Source organism: Callospermophilus lateralis, chromosome 17 (genome assembly GCF_048772815.1).
Source record: "Callospermophilus lateralis isolate mCalLat2 chromosome 17, mCalLat2.hap1, whole genome shotgun sequence".
Lineage (NCBI taxonomy): Eukaryota > Metazoa > Chordata > Mammalia > Rodentia > Sciuridae > Callospermophilus > Callospermophilus lateralis.
The window spans coordinates 69,246,658-69,264,635 of NC_135321.1; the positions used below are offsets into that span (position 1 = coordinate 69,246,658).

The 17,978-nt window shown below is 41.5% G+C and overlaps 1 protein-coding gene across 4 annotated transcripts in view; it reads right to left on the reverse strand.

The window, feature by feature from the left end:
• Nucleotides 1–16,819, reverse strand: part of Fancc (FA complementation group C) — a 178,368-nt gene extending 161,549 nt beyond the window's left edge. For all 4 annotated transcript variants that reach the window (XM_076836736.2, XM_076836733.2, XM_076836734.2 and 1 more), the window contains exon 1: nt 16,599–16,819. The gene's annotated coding sequence lies outside the window, so the exon portion shown is untranslated. The remainder of the gene's footprint in view (nt 1–16,598) is intronic.
• Nucleotides 16,820–17,978: the final 1,159 nt, after the last annotated feature.

Here is a 17,978-nt window from a genome sequence, read left to right on the forward strand (position 1 = left end):
CAGTGCGCGAGGAAGGCTCCAGCTCACAAGGAAAGGTGCTCCTCACGCAGTCCGCATCCGTAAGGAAGCTGCTGACACATACGTGGAACATTTTTGCAAAGCCAATTATTTGTATAAACAGGAAGTCTAAATGCTTCTATCAAAAGTGCTCGTCTCAAGAGTGGCCTTCACTTAAATAATAAAAATCCTTTAAAACAAAAGGAAAACAAAGATCTCCTTCCAAGTCATTGAGCCTTTACCTTAAATTTAATGTATTTCATTCAACAAATTTTAAAACAATCCTTTTAGTGCAGAACACTAAAAGGAGACGCTGCTTCTGGTAAGCAGAAGGGACAGTGGCAAAAGCCTGCTGCGCTGTGATGGGAAAAGCACAAGTTCGGAAGGTCAACAGAAAGGTCTGAACCCAGCACTGCCATTTGCTGGTTCTGAGACCCCAGGCAAAATTTCCGAGGGTCAACTTCACAGTTTTCAGATGTGGAACAAAACCTATTTCAAAGGGTTGTTCTGAGGGGCTGGGGTGTGGCTCAGCAGTAAAGCACTCGCCTAGCATGCATGAGGCACTGGGTGCGATCCTCAGCTCCACATAAAAATAAAAAATAAAGCTATTGTGTCCACCTAAAACTAAAAATTATATCTATTTTTAAAAAGTGTATCATGTCTGGTGCGGAAGCTGAAAGACCTTTCATTTAAAAAAAAAAAAAAAAGGGTTGCTCGGTTGCTCTGCCTCAAGACAACTCCCACCCAGGTAGGTCCCAGGGCTAACAGGGACCCTTCTCACCAATGTCATACCTGTTTTTCCCTCATGGTGCAGTCAACTCCCAATAAGGCCGGAAAGCTTGCCACCTTCACTGACCTCCCCAGCCTAGGGATCCAGAGCAGCCCACGCTGAGGCTGCCTCAGAGCACTGAGCCAGCCCTCCAGCCCAGAGGGAGCAACGGTCCAGGGGAACTCGGAGAGTGGAACGTGCCTGCTGAACTTCTGTGCCTATGACCACATCACAGAGCCCAGGAGGGGCAGAAGCATCGCCAGGTGAAGGGCACAGTGACTACAGTTCCAGACGCAGCCTGACAAGACACTGTAGCCAGGCTGACACTGGCACTGTGGTTCACCTTCTGATGCTAGTGTTTTAAGACCCTTGAGGGTGCAGTCACAAATTTTAGCATTCCTAAGTATGCCCTGAACCTAGAAAAGTCAGAACCATTGAGTCAGGAAGGAAAGACAGGGAGAGTACAAGGCAATATCTGGAAGAGGGGTGTGTGCCTGGACTTCCTGCAGAGACGGGGAGGTTCCGAGATCTGCTGCATCCAATACAGCAGGCACCAACCACAGGTGGCTTATGAACACACAGTGTGGCTTGCACAACTAAGACAACGAATTTTTTACTTACCTTTATTAATTTACAGTTCAATAGTCAAATGTGGCTATTCATGATGACAGGTAAATAACTTTTGCTAATTCACAAGGTGGTATGGAGGAAGGTTAACTAAGATTACAAAGCAAACACTCAAAAAGAGAAAAAAATAAAAATTTTAAAAACTAGCAACTTGATAATCCTCCTTGCTCTGCACACAGTGTGCCTCACAAAGCTGAGGTTTTGGTCTGACCCAGCTTGCCTTGTCAGCTTGGGCTGTCACAGCGAGACACCACTTTCTCATGGTTCTGGAGGCTGCAAGTCAAGCCTCATGGTTTTGGAGGCTGATTTGATTCCTGAGAATCCTGCTCCTGGCTTGTGGGTGGCCACCATTTCACTGTCTTCACATGACTTCTTCTTTATGCTCAAGTTTGTGTGAGAGACAGACAAATCTACCTGTTCTAATAAAGCCACCAATCCTATCAGATTAGGACCCCTCCTTACCTAATTTAAGTAGTCCCCAAAAGGCCTTATCTCCAAACACAGTTGTCCTAGGGATTAGAGCTTCAACAGTGACAACCTGGGGACAGGCACCGCCAGCTCATAGCAAGGTCTCCCCGCTGCTCATCAGCTTCCTCAGCCTGAGTCCCAACTCTCTACGCACTGCATTTCTCACCTTCACACCCTCCTAGAGGCTCGGCTTTCTGTCTGTACATCTCAATCGGACTTTTACCCTGACTGTGACCCCTCTGCAATTGACCAAGATCATAACTTGGTTCTTATCCTCAAAAATCGCTTCTTAATTTTTTAAACAGATTGTGGAGAAGAGGTAACTTGCAGGACTGCGAGCACTCTCCTCAGACAGCACTCCTTGTGCCAGGTATGTGGTGCAGGGACACACGCCTGCAATCCCACTTGCCTGTAATAGCAGTTTCTCAGGAGGCTGAGGCAGGAGGATCACAAATTCAAGGCCAGCTTGGGCAACTTAGTAAGACCCTGTCTCAAAATATATATATTTTTAAAGAACTGGGGATTCAGCTCAGTGGTGAAGAGCTTGTGTAGCATGTGTGAGTCCTCAGTTCAATTCTCAGTATTACCAAACAACAGACAGAGACGGGGGCAGTATGTTGGCAAGGCTGTCCCTCGCAGGCATATGGGGAGAGCTCCCACCACCACACCTGCTAAGAGGGAGTCACTGTTCCTAAACTATCTGTACACTGTGATTTGTGCCAAGCATCTGCTTTCCTTGTAGAGTCTAGAATTTGGTACTTGCTAGGCAGAGGATGCATATGTGACCGAACTCCAAATAATCCCCATCTCCAGTGGGATTCCCGGATAGACATCATTTCACACCCGTTGTCACAGCTCATTATGGAAGAATGAGTGTGTCCCATGTGGCTCTGGCAGGGAGGGGTGCTGGTTCCCTCTAGATTCACCCCCTCTACCTTTTCCCTTTGCTGATTTTTCTTTATACCCTTTCTCTGTTTTTTAAAAAAACACGTTATCACGAGGACAGCTCTGTGCGGGTCCTGCGAGTCCTTGTCTGGGGTGGTCTTGAGGACTCCAACACATTCATCAACCCACTTTCTTGACTCACGTTCCCGAACATCTACCTCTAGTAAAAAGAACTCCATATTCCCATAGTTCAAGCTCACCAGGTTCCACTCTAACCAGGACTCTGTCACCCTGCCCTTCTCCAGTCACCTTCCTACCATCAGCACACTAGCCCAGGCGGAGATGGCATCAACTCACCACCTCAACGCTTTCACAGCTGGACTCAGGGAGAAGCTTTTCTCTTTTGGGTCTGGTGCTGAGGGCCTCAGGCATGCTGGGCAAACACTCTACCACTGAGCCACATCCTCAGCCCAGGAGCAGCTGCTGCTGCTGCTGCTGCTGCTGCTGCTGCTTCTTTTTTTAATAAAAGTGTTTTCTAATTTAAAAAAGGAAAGAAACAAAGTAAGTAAATGAGTACCCACAAGCCCCTCTATGCTTAGTCTCATTTTATTTGACCTTCCTGCAAGAGTAGGAGCTGTAGAACACCCCCTCATCTCACCTAACAGGTTGCTCCTCTACAAACACCCTTAAAAGGGCAGTCCATGAGTTTCTGTCTGCCACCAACTTCCACCCCATTTTCCCTAGAACACTCCATAACTATATCTTCCACTTGTGATCCATGACTGTTTTCAATTTTAGCCTCCTCATTCATCCCAAACCCTAGAACTTTACTCCCAAGCCTCCCCCAATATAAGTATATCCTATTTAAGTCATTGATTGATCTTCTAGACATTTTGTTAAAAAAAAAAAAATCGTCTAGATGTGTTTGCTGTATAACTCAGCTGAGCTGTCCATAGCTACTATTGTCACAGCAATCCAAACTTACAGAAGACTACTTGAATGCATTTCTCTGCAGTTCTTCTTGGTGTTCTAGCCTATCCTGACCCTCTTCAGTAGTTTGGTATTACAGTAGAATTCTGTGCCATGCTATTGACAGAGCAGTCATTCAATAAACATCGACTCAATAAATTATATCATCATCCATCTATCAGACCTGCAGCAAAACAGAAGGGAACACCAGGGGGTAGCCTAGCTGCAGTGAGGAATATCACCAAGAGCAATCTCATTTTGTGAGTTATATAAGAATTAAATTTTTCCAAAATATAGTTTAGAATAACCAGTCAACCAGCAGGGGAAAATTTTGATGGATGAAAAATTTTAACTTTAAAAATTAAATCACAAAAGGAAGAAACAGGAGGGAAAGATGTTTTCACACAGGAATTTCCCTATAAAGATGACAAATCAAACAGACGTTTTTCATTCCTTCTTACTTTTAACAATAATAAAGGAATCTAATTTTAATTTTTAAGGCATAAATTCACAAGTATAGGAACAGAAAAAGAGAAAACAGCTATAGAATTTGAAAATTAGAAAGTGGATAGTAACTGAATACAACAGAAAAAACAAATCTGAGGGGAACACTGATAAAACTGACCCATTTTATATCACCAGACCCTGCAAAGTTCAGGAAATGAAGACATTTAGAAACACAAAAAAATAACATGTAAACTACAGTACTGAATGCGGAGACACCCCTCCCCATCCCAAGCTTCTATCTCACTCAGGCCCTGGGACATTGGTCACCTGAGTTACAGATGATAAGCAAGTCTAAAGAGCCTGCCAGTGAAGATCTAAAGACACAGACACAAGGGGATTCTCTAACTCAGTCCAGCCAATCACCTGCAAGGGAATCTAAAAGTCAGAAAGTGCCATTGGTCAGCATTCAAAGCTGTCAATCACCTTTTAGTTTCCTGTTCCCATTCACAGCAGCTAACCAGACACCTGAAGAAGTCTCTAACAGGAAAGATGGAAACAAAAATATGCAGAAAATCAATAGGGAATTCATGGGGGGGGGGCTTTAAAAAGAAAATCTAACATAAATATCTTTACAGTGGAGGGGAGAGAACCCATATTCATGAGACAAGGAGGAAATAGCAGCAAAAGGAACATTTAGAGAAATGATCTCAAAATTAAAAATATAATTATAGAAATGAAAACTCAATAAAAGGGAAGAAATTTAAAGTTGAGATATGTCTCAAAAAGTACAGCATAAATAAAGACAATAGAAAATAAGAAAATTAGAGGATCAATCCTAAAGGCAGAGCTCCAAATACAGGCTGCCCAAGAGAAGAGAGGCAAGATGCAATCAATAAACGTTTTCTTAGAACTAAAAACAAGTTTCTAGATTGGAGGTACTGTCCAAATTCCCAGTATAATGGATGGAAAGACATCGACACAAGGCAAATTATCATGAAATTGGAGAGACTCAGGAAAGTAGGAGGAAAGGGAACATCGCCCTCCCAATTCTGAAGGAAAACGATTTCCAAGCTGGGATTCTGTACCACCTATCAATCAAATATGACAAGAATAATGAGACATTCAATAGACAGGGGCCAGAAATAACTCACCTCTCACACTTCCTGTTTTAGGGAGAAATTAGAGGATGTGTTCCACTAAGAGGAAAGTGAAAGTCCAGAAAGAGGGCACAGTGAACAGTGAAAGTCCAGAAAGAGGGCACAGTGAACAGCTAGTGAGGGCAGAGGGCAGAAGGCAGCACGCCCCACGGCAGCTGCAGAGACGAGCTTTCAATAGAGAAGAAAGGGGCTGCTTGCACCTGTCCAGATTTCCTCAAGATATGGAATTTAAAATAAGTGCAAAGAGTTAAAAAACAATTCCACAATCTCTTAAATGGTGGGGGGCAGAAAATAGGAGCAAAAGGGGACAGCAACAGCACGGTCACTGTGCTTTACTCTAGTTTCTGAGGTACTGGGGAACAAACCCATGGCCCTGCACACATAAGGCAGGTGCTCTGCCGCAGAGCTACATCCCAGCCCTCATTTTATTGAGACAGGGTCTCACCAAGTTAGTTGCCCAGGCTGGCCTCAAACTTGCAACCCTTCTACCTCAGCCTCCTGAGGAGCCGGGATTACAGGTGTGCACCAGCATGCCCAGCAGGTGTTGATTAAAATATCCCAAGTTCCTATGAATACAACAGAAAGCAGGTGACTGTGGCCAGGGAGTGGGGAAGAGAAGAGGGGAGGTGTGGATGTGGACAGAAGAAATGGGAGGAACCACTGCTATGGAATGTCTTTCCTATGGGATAAAATGCTCTAAACTTGATGGTGGTGAGGGGTGCACAATTCTGTGAACATACTAAGAATTCCTGGATTCTACATTTTAAATGGGTGAATTGTGTGATACATGAATTATAGCTCAATAAATCTGTTTTGAAATAAAATATTTAGCAGTGTGTATGAAAAAGAAAAACAAAGTCCTCCGAATAAAATAATACCATATTAACTATGTGCTGCTTTCACAAGTCCAGCTTTAGGTTATAAGTCTCCTGATCAGAAATACATTTAAGCAACTTAAGGAACAAGTTTAAATGAGGTTCTACTGTCTTCTTTTGACAAATGCTGCGTCTCTCTGACAGAGTGTGAAGGGCAGTTCAACAGTCATTTAACTGCTCCGTTACCAACTCAGGCTTCCCCAGAAGTCCCACCAGGAGAGCAGTAGAGGCAAAGGGGACTCTAAAATGCAGTCCCCGGTGAGTGCTGAAACACAACACCTCCCCATAGACACAGGGAACTGTGTGAAGCCCAGCTCAGGAGCTTCCAGGGGACCCTGTAAATGCAACATGGAAAAACTCATACAAGAATTCACAGGAAATCAGGGCACAGAAAGTAACTCTGGAAAAGTCTGCATGGCCAAGCTGATATCTCACTAGCAGTCCCATCAGCAAAGACTAAGAAGCAAAATAAATTCCAGTGGCTTTGAAGGGCTGGAATCTAGTTGAAAGACAAGATGGCAAGAAACATGTTCAAAATCATTCAGAATAAAATTCCTTCCTGAAACATAGAATTCTAAAATGTCCTACTAGTAGTATAACACTTGACTAGCAATTGTTTTCAGTTTTTTATTTATTTAGTTTTGGGGGGTACCAGGGATTGAACGCAGGGGCACTCAACCACTGAGCCACACCCCAGCCCCATTTTGTATTTTATTTAGAGATAGGGTCTCACTGAGTGGCCTAGTGCCTCACTTTGGCTGAGGCTGGCTTTGAACTCACCATCCTCCTACCTCAGCCTCCTGAGCCCCTGGAATGACAGATGTGTACCACTGGGCTGGGCAGTGTCCTTTTATTTTTTTCATAAACCAAAGCAATTGGATTTCATTAACAGCTAATTTTTGCCAAATTTAGTTCTAACATTCATTTAAGTTAAATGACCACAAAGAATAAAGTATTTAACTGTACTTTTGCATTCCTTCAATTTAAAAGCAACAGGATCAAATTTTTTTTCAGGTTGTGAATAAACATGCCATACTTCAGGCTAAAACCATATTTTATTCCAAACTTAGGAGTAAAAAACACAGCTCAAAAAGAAATGACTTCTCAACCTTGAATTCAGGGGCATTAATATTAATGACATTCTCACTCATTTCAAAGGCATGTCCCAGAGTGTTTATATTATGAAAAATGGGTCTGCGGTGTCATCGTTGGTCATGTGAAATTGTTTAATCTGAGGTTTTGCTAGATTTGTAACAGCTGCACCCATGCTTACAGCTGTGAGTGGTCTTCACAGCATGGCACCCTGGACAGGCTTAGATCTGGTTGGCATGAACATGCTGTACTGGTCAATGGGTATATGAGTTCAGTATTTCTATAGCTACAAGTTTAGTCAGAATAAAGTTCTGTTTTGGATCAACAGTATACAGCCAATGCATCAGGGCTTTTAAAAGTTGATGGTATTGGTTACAGAAGGGCAGGACAAAGGCTTCCATTCATACACAAGCATCCAGAAAATGACTCAACTTGAGTTTGTGGAATTCAAATTTTGTTTGGGAAAACGATATGCATATCAAATACACCGTGGATCTAATTTGTTTTCTGGCATTTACTGAGGATCTCAGGGCATGTTACCAAGCAGAAACTGGTTAGGCAGTACTCAAATCCTTCCAATGTCTCTATTTACACAGTAAAAAGGTGCAACAAAAAGCCTGTCACAGGTTTGCTTGAGATGCTTCCAGAGGAAGCTCTGGCCACCCTCAGACATGGGGCTACTGATGCCACAAAAAGAGAAGCAAACAGGAAGCAGCTCCCCTGGGTCACAGTCAAGAGCCTTGCCACTAACCTCAGTTTCCTTCTCTGTAAACATTTCAAAGAGAAGTCATTATTGAAGATGTCTTCAGCTACAATCTATTGAAGTCTGGGTAACCAGAATTGCTCAGCTCTTTTGATTGCTGAAAAGATGATCATGCAACAAGAATTAAGACATTTAAAGGGATGTGAAAACGTGAGAAACCAATGAAGTTCCTCAGAAGTTCCATTTGGGCAATCTCTTGGGAACTCCCTAATTCTGAGTCAAATTAATGTTCTTTGAAGAGATCCCACTCAAGTTTTCTTTACTTTTCTTTCCCTCCCTCCCTCCCTCCCTCCCTTTCTTTCTCTCTGTGTAGGTACGCATGTGCGCACTGGAATGAACTCAGGGCCTCACTGGTGCTAGGTGCTCTACCACTAAGCAGTGCCTGCCTATCGTACCTTAGTGCATATGGTTATTGTGAGACTCACATAAAATCTAAATGAAAATAATCCGAAAAGCACAAAGTACTAATATGGCATATGCCTAATGCTAGAACTGAACCAAGCAATCAAAGAAAGTGTGTGTGTGACGGGTGGGGGCAGCCTGCTCATAAAACTAATGAATTTTTTTTTTAATTTTTATTTTTAGTGTAGAGGACACAATACCTTTATTTGATTTATTTATTTTTATGCGGTGCTGAGGATCAAACCCAGTGTCTCATACATGATAGGCAAGTGCTCCACTGCTGAGCTACAAACCCAGCCCAAACCAATGCATTTTTAAGAATCCATAAAACAAAAAGGTCTGATTTCTAAAGAATACATATTAGTTTTCAGAACAAATAATGCTCCTATAGATAAGAAATTTTTAACTCACCAGAGAGAATAATTCTCCCAATAGGTAAGATAAATTTGTTCTAATCTATCCATTTTTTTCTAAGTGTTAATTTGACAACAAAATGCATTTCAAAATTATGTAAAAGTTAGTAAATTACTTTGGACAAAGGTCATAAATTCAAATGTCCACATGGATAAAGCATTCAGATGAGCTCAAGGCCACGAGAAAACACAGCCAAAGAAGACAGCCAGGAATCAGCCCCTGCCAGCTGCTGCTGTTAAAAGGAGCTCCGCAGTGCTGTCAGACCATTTTTTATTTTTAAAGAGCTGCAAATGTAGATTGTTTTTTAGGGTGAAATCTCTTAATGTTTAAATGTTAGTAACTGGCTCAAAAAAATCTTAAAACATTATACACAAGCCACATAAAACACATCTGCAAAGGTGATAAGGTATCTACTTTACCAGCTCTACCTTGATGGTTTCACAGAGAGCATTTCATAAACCATCACTAATCATCAGGAAAATACAAATCAAAACCACAGTAAGATATCACCTCACTCCTGTTAAGAAAGGCTACTATCAAAAAGATAAGAGATGGGGATGGAGTTGTAGCTCAGTGGTAGAGCACTTGCCTTGCATGTGTGAGGCACTGGGTTCAATCCTCAGCACACATAAAAATAAGTAAAGGCATTGTATCATTATGCAACTAAAACATTTTTTAAAAAAAGATAAGCAATAACAACTTCTTGGAACCCTTATATACTGTTGGTGGGTATATATATTGCTACAGTCATTATGGAAAACAGCATAGGTGTTCCTGAAAAAAATTAAAAAATAGAACTTCTACCATATTCAACCCACTACTGGTTGTATATCCAAAGGAAATGAAATCAGTCTCCTAGAGACATCTGCATTCCCATAAAATTTACTGCAGCACTATAGCCAAGAAATGGAAGCGACCTAAGTGTCCATCAACTGATGAATGGATAAACAAAATGTGGTACATAATGCACAATGGAGTACTAGTCAGACATAAAAAGAATGAAATCCTATCATTTGAGACAACATGGACAGAACTGGAAGTCATTATGTAAGGGAAATCAGCCAGCACAAGAAAAACAAACACCCATGATCTCACTCCTGTGGAATCTAACAGCGCTGACCTCACAGAAGTTGAGAGTGGAAGGAAGGCTACCAGCAGTGAAGAGCAGGGGACAGCTGATGAGGAAAGGGTGATCAGCAGGTATTAAGTTATGGTTAAATAGGAAAAATAAGTTCTGCATTCCATTTCACAGTATAATGACCACAGATAACAATAGTATACTGTATATTCTAAAAAGCTAGAAGAAAGGATTTTGAATGTTTTCTCATGAAGAAAGGACAGATGTTGCAGGAGATATGCATGTCTGCCCTGACTGGAACACTACATAAAGTATACATGCATCAAAATACGAGGCACCCCATAAATATGTACAATTTTTATGTATCAAATAAACAGACTGATTGACTGGTTGATCAAATAACTGTGCCAATATTGGAGAGAAAATCAGAAATCCTCATGCATACCAGGAATTTAAAATTTTAAATACTTTGATAAAATAGTCTAGAAGTCTCGTAAAAAGTCAAACCTATACCAACTCTGTACTCCTACATTTTTACCCATGAGAAATGAAGGCATATGTCCATACAACTTGTGCATAAACATTCATAGAAGATTTATTTGTATAGAGAAATACTGGAAACTACCCAAAATTCCATAAAAAGGTAAAGAAATATTGAAACAATGGAATACTATTCAGCAATAAAAAAGAAATGAACTACTAATACAATGGACAATTCTCAAAACAGTTATGATAACTGAAAGAAGATGGGCCAAAAAAAAAGAGTACATAATGTATGATTCCTTTTGTATAAAATTCTAGAAAGTCCAAATTAATGTATAGTAATGGAAAGCAAATTAGCAATCATCAGAGATGTGGCTGGGAGAGGGGAATAAGAAGGAGGATGGGAAAAGCACCCGAGGAAATCTGTGGGACGGTGGCGATGGGTTCATGGTGTATTGATATTTACAGGGCACAACCTGAGGCTTCTGACACAGGTGCCACTCAGTGTACATCAATAACACCTCAAAATACAGTTTCAAAATTAACTAATGTGTAACCCTTCAGCTATAGCCACTGCAGCCAGGATATGATGTAACCAAAGACGGTTCTGATTCAGCGCAAGAATATTTTTAAAGATGTCCTGTTTTCACCATTCTGTCTCAAGAACAGACAATTCTCCAAAATTCAAATTACTTTTACATCAAATGACACTTAAATTCTTTTAAAACCAAAATTACTTAGTACAATTTTAAGTATATCTTGTAGAACTAAATAAAGATACCAGAAAATGTTATAGTAAAATATATTCCCAGCTCTTAATTCCTCCAAAGGAATGTCACTACCAAAATTCAAGATACTTTTATTTCTTTCTTAGCTTATAACTATTCAATTTTTTAAAAAATCAGTTATGTATTTCATATAAAATATTTTTATTTTTGTATTATTCTTAAAACTTGCTGAATAGTTGCAAAAAAATACCTATAGATTGAGATACTTATCATCAAGCAAAACTCTGATTAACTATGTCAACTTTTTAAGTAATGACCAAGAAATCTAATGGTCAGAATTAGAAACACGGTATATGCTTCGGGTTGCCAAATGCCATGGGAACAACTCCTTTATATACTGTATGTATATAGTCTTCTATTGTAACCTTTGATCTGCAGGGGCAGGCTAAGGAATCATAATATATATTGGACGAGATCTCCAAATTCACAAAGCTAGGGTTAAATTCAAGTGATTCCTTCAGATAAGTGTTAAGTCTTCCCAATCAATCAAAATATATAACTTGAATACACTGAATATATTATTTGCAGTATGCATTGTAAAATGTAAATGTATTACCTAGGATGCGATTGGAAACCAGTCGACTCATCAAATAAGCTAAAACGCGCTCTGGTAACTTTGCTCAAGCTATATGCCCAGTGCATATGCAGGAAGACCACCTTCTGTAATTTGTCAGGAAAAGCTATTCGTGGAAAGCTGTCCCACCAGAGGAATGCTGTTATTAAATCGCTTAACGGGAACCCTGGAGTCAACTGCTGGCCTTGGCCTTGGCCGCTGGCCGCGGGGTTCTGATGACCACAGGACACTAAGGAGCCTGAGCTCCGAAGCATGCACCAGCCTGCACTGCAAAAGCACACAAACCCCACACACGGCACCGGACACGTGACACCGGCACACACCGCACATTCCGCGGGCACAAGCCATGGACCCAGAGCAGGGCACAAGCCCGCGAGATGGCGCGGCACGCGCGTGCCCGGAAGCAGGCGTTGGCAGGTGCACCCGCCCACTGCAGCCGCGCTGGCGCGCAGACCTCCTCCAGCTGGTTGATCCCCAGTTCCCACCAAAAGAAATCTGGGTACAGAGGACTTCACGGGCGAATTCAATCAGATATTTAAGGAAATATTACCAATGCTTGGCAAACTCAGACAAAAATGGGAGGGAGGCACTTCCCAGCTCGTTCTAGGAGGGAAGCTTTTCCCAAGGGCGTCCTAAGACTCCGTAAATACCAAATGTCAGAGCCCGAAAAACTACTACTGGGTGATACTCCTCAAGAACATAAACGGAGGGGCTGGGGATGTGGCTCAAGCGGTAGCGCGCTCGCCTGGCATGCGCCGGGCGCTGGGTTCCATCCTCAGCACCACATACAAATAAAATAAGGATGCTGTGTCCACCGAAAACTAAAAAATAAATATTAAAAAATTCTCTCTCTCTCCTCTCTCTCTCTTAAAAATAAATACATAAACCAAAAAATCCTCAACAAAATATTTCTAAACCAAACCCAGTAACATATATATGTTATATATATATATACATATATATATATATTTTTTTTTTATAATATATATAATATATATTAAAAAGGGATTCTATAATATAACACTGGTATATCAGTTATGATGTAATAAATCATATTAATAGAAGAAAAAGAACAAAATCACTGGTCATCTCAACAAACAGAAAATTCTACAGGATTCACCAAAAAAAGAAGGAAAATAAAACCCTGCTGAAAGCAATAATCAAGGTCAGCAAGGTTGCAAGTTACATGTTCAACATACAAAAATCTATTACATTTTTATATACTGCTGGCAACAATCAATCCAACAATGAAAAATTTTTGGATCATATTCACAATAGCATCAAAAACAAAAACTTCAAGATAAATTTAACAAAAGAAATTTAAACTAAAAATTACTAAATATTGCTGAGAGAAATTAAAAGATCTAAATGAATGAAAAGTTTACATGATCTTGCAATCTCACCCCCAAACAGATCAATAGATTCAATAGAGCTCCAATCAAAATCCATCACAGCAGGGTTGTTCTAGAGAAAAATCACAAGTTAATCCTAAAATTTATATGTCTAAGTAACCCAGAATAGCCTAAATGATTTGGAAAAACAAGAAACACATTTGAAGTTGTGTTTTCCCAACTTCAAATTTACTAAAAGCTACCATATGAAGAGAGCCCCGTGGTAATATAAGAGCAAGCATCCAGATCACTGAAACAGAAATGAGAGGCTAAAATAAACCTTATACTTATGGCCAATTGATTTTTTTTTTCCTTTTGGCAGTACAGGTAATTGAACCCAGGGATCCTTGCATGCTAAGCAAGTGCTCTATTGCTGAGGTACAACCCCAGCCCATTTCCTATTGTTTTGCAACAGAGTCTAGCTAAGATACCCATGTGGGCTTTGAAGTTGAGATCCTCCTGCCTCAGCCTCCAAAGAAACTCAATAATAAACTGTGCCACCACACCCAGCTATGGTCAACCGATTTTTGACCATGGTGCCAAGGCAAATTACATGGAGAAAAGACAGGTTTTCTTCCAACAGTGTTGGGACAACTGCATATCCACGTGCAAAAAGAAGAATTTGAATCCATTCCTCAGGGCATACATGAAACTTAAGTGAAATTTGATAATAGCCTTAAAACTGTAATTCAAAAAAAGAAAAAATGATGAATTGGACTTCTCAAATTTAAAAACTTTTTTTAACATGATGAAAATGAGGACAAGTAACAGAGAGAAATTCTTTGCAAAACACATATCTGATAGTGGACTCGTATCCCTAACACCAATGTTTACAACCTCCTACAGTAATAAAACCAAGAACCCAATTAAAAAAATGGAGAAAATATTCAAAAAGACATGTTTAAAAAGACATAGAAGAGCTAATAAGCAAATGCAAACGTGTTCAACATCATTAGCTAGTAGGGAAATTCAAAATAAAAACAATGAGATACTACTTCAAACCCACCATGATGATGATTATAAAAAAGACATAAGTATTGGTAAAGATGTGGCAAAGTTAAAATCCTCACACATTGCTGGTAAGAATGCAAATGATATAGCCACATAGAAAACAGTTTGATTATGAAGAAGTTAATCTTATTTTATAACCCAGCACTTTCACTCATATGTATCTGTCCAAGAAAAATAAAAACAGGGGCTGTGGCTGTGGCTCAGTGGTAGCGCACTTTCCTGGTATGTGTGAGGCACTGGGTTCGATTCTCAGCACCGCATACAAATAAATAAAGGTCTATCAACAACTAAAAATATATATATATATTTATAAAATAAAAATAAATATATAAAAACATGTCTAAACACCTGTCCACATCACAGCAGCACTATCCATAATATATCCCTCTGGATACGATCATTTTTAATGAAACATTGAAAATTCAACATAGCTCTCCTATAGGTGTTCTTTCATATTAAACAGTCATTCAGGAGCCATAAACAAGAACAGAGAAGATGCATATATTAGGTTAAAATAAAACTTTAAAGTCATTTCATACTGAACTTTACCCTGAGGCTCTACCACTCTCCGCTTGGATCTAGAGCTCAAGTGAGATTCCTCTGGGTCTCTCTGTGGCCTAGACAATCCGTCCAACTGTCTACTGGCCAGCCTGGCCTCCCTCTGTAGCTGGTTTTCATAAATACAAAATTTGTATAATTGTTACTGGAACTACTTGCTGAAATGTGGAACTGGTTTAAAATACCATTTATTTTAAAATGCTCATGCACAGTTTTATACATATGCCACAACATATCTTCCACATCCAGCCAAACAATTAAGTCAATGTTTTTTTTTTTTGAAGGACAGGAAAAAAGAAAAAAAATTTATATATATATATATATATATATATATATATATATATATATATGAAATCTTCCTTTTTAAGGCTGTAATAATTTTTAAAGTAATGAAGAGGAACATGACAAAATGAAAAAAAATGAATTGCAAGGTATAATATACAAAATATATAAAAGTACAATTAATACTTTTATACCAAAGTACAATTCTAATTAAGTAGGGTATAACTTTTACTCTAGGAGGAGAGGTGAAACAGCCCTTTGATATAAGCAGGAAAACAAATTCTTTTTTGATGCAGTTTAATGGATAAAGTCACAGTGAACATGTTTTCTATCTACGCTTATGAATGAATGATCACCACACATGGTATGAATTCTATCATCTGTAACAACCTTCCCTTGAGGGAAGCTGTGCGATAGAGTTTTGTGCAGTCTATTTATCACTAAAGGTAAGTGACAATCATAGATAGCTTAAGTTGGGTGGCCTAAAAGTGCTCTGCTCACTGATAACTGGAAAGTCAATCACATCACAGTTTAGATGTGTTCAATGGGGCACAGGCTAGCTGGAAACCAGAAGCACAGGAGCTTTCAACCCGTTTCAGATTAGAACAAAACAGAGAGAAATTCTTTGCAAAACACATAGCTGATAGTCTGTGCTTCTTTGATGCAGGCACATGCAGATCTTTGCTGGAAAATTCCTTGGTCCCTTTCCTTAAGATTCTAGTCCCCAACTTTACAGTGTTTTCAAAACTCCAAATTCCCCCCAATCCGGAGCCCTAGCCCCTACAACAGGATCACCGAGATTCTAGCTGTACATGCACCCACCTAAAAGATAAAAACAGCAAGCCAACAAACTACACCCCTAAAAACCACAGAAGAGCTTTTGAACGCGATTTGCCCTGGCATTCAAAAGTAGGAGTTTCAGACGAGCGCCCACCAGAGCCCGCCCCTTCCTCCAAAGGGGCCGCCCCTGCCGCGGGGGCTAGAGGACCTGGCCAGCTCTGGAGGGCGACAGGCTAGGACGCGAGCTCTGCACAGACCCCACGGACCTGAGACAAAGAAATACACCGTTGTTCCTCTCCTTTGAAGAGGACCCAGGCCCCTGCATTCAATGAACAAAAAAGTTCCAAAACACCGGGTCCCCCTCCCGCCTCTCTGGGGAACCCTGCCGCGTGATTTCCCCCACCCCCGTCCCCCGCGGCTCCACCGCTCAGTTCGCCCCGCCTGCGACCACGCCCTTCCCCGGCGACCCCGCCCCTGCGTCTTCACCGCCCGAGACCACGCCCTCGCCGGCCAGGCCCCGCCTCCGGCTCCACCCCTGGCTTCGCCAGCCTCCCCAGCGCGGCCCAGCCTTTCCGCGGGCTGGCACCGCCCCCGCAGCGCTTCCCCCGCCTTCCTCACACCCTGAGCCTGGCGGGAACCCGCTCACCCACCCAGAGCGCGGGCGAGGCGGACGCTCTCGCGAGTCTTCCCTCCCTTCCCCTCCTCCTCACCCCCTGCCCCAGCTGACGCATCGGCCAGACCCTGAGGGAAGCAGCTGCCTTCCCTCCATTCTGCGGCCTCTTTCTTACCGGGTGGTCCTCGCCAGAGCTGCTTCAGCAGTTTGGGCTGTGGCGGAAAGGAAGCCACCGCCCGGGTTCTGTGGCTTGAAAACTTGGCTTGGCCTCGTGTTGGCTTTTTGTTTTGTTTTGACTTTTTTTGGAATTTTCCCGCGGCCTCAGCAGCAGAGCTGCGCGCGCACACGTGCCCGCGGTGCACTCTGGGCTAGCAAGCCGCCCCGCGCGCCCGCGGCCTCGCGGGAAAGACTGGCGGGTCTGGGGGCGGGGCGGGCGCTCAGGGCCTGGCGGAAGTGGCCTGGCCGGGCGGAAGTGGTCCCGCGGCGAGTGAAGGGTTGGGCTGCCCGGGGTTGTGGAAGGGCTAGGGTGAGAGTCCTGGGTCCACGCAGCTTCCCACCGATATTTGCCCCATTGCTTTAAGATTCTGTTCACAGTGCAAAGGAGGTAAAATGGAAATTAGGACACTTTGTCAAGGGAGCGAAACTTCTAAACAGAGTCTGGAGTAAGACTTCCTAGCTGTGTCCTCCGCAGCAAAACGGCACCTTTCTTAGGTTAATGATTCCCCTCCCCCCCTACGAGCGCGCCACACCATACCTGGTCCATGTAAATCAATGGAAAGAGTATTTTCTACAAAGTTCCGTTTATGTCTGTGGTCTTAGCTTGTCCTGGATTGCGTTTTATTCCAGAATTTAGTAATGCTTGAGCGTTTTTCATCGATGTTTAAATTGTAAAATATATTTGTACATATAATAACCTGAGGAGTCTAATTAATCTTTTTAGAGTTTTTAAAATTAGTGTTTCATAATTGCATCTTAAAACTACACGTGTGCTTAAAAAAAAAGCTTACAAGGCAATTATGCATGTAATAAAAATGGTTCTTATTTATTTAAACATTTCCAACTATTCTTATGATAAAGGGATCTTCATTTTGTTTAGAAATTACAAGGGGACACAGAAGGAACCCTATCCAAGAATGGAGACAAAATGGGCAAGATTTGCGACTGTGTAGTGGAATAAACTGTTTAAATCCCACCTTAAAAGGGGTTTGTGCTTCTTTGATACAAGCATTTTCCGATGTGTGTGAGTCCAAAGCAGAGCCTATGTAGGGATATACATACTTGAATGGCACTCATCCTAACACCTTGGCTGTAATAAAGTAGTGTTGTGTCCCCAGCACTGGCTCCCTCACCCCAAAAAGAGAAGAATCTATTAAGAAGCTGGCAAGGAGGAGTGCACGTGTAATCCCAGCAACTCAGGGATTACAACAGGAGCATGTTTAAATTCAAGGCCAGCCAACTTAGACTCTTATCTCATAATAAAAACAAAAAAAGGCTGGTCATGTGGCTCAATGGTAAAGCAATCCCCAGTACCTCAGAGAAAAACAAAACAAACAAA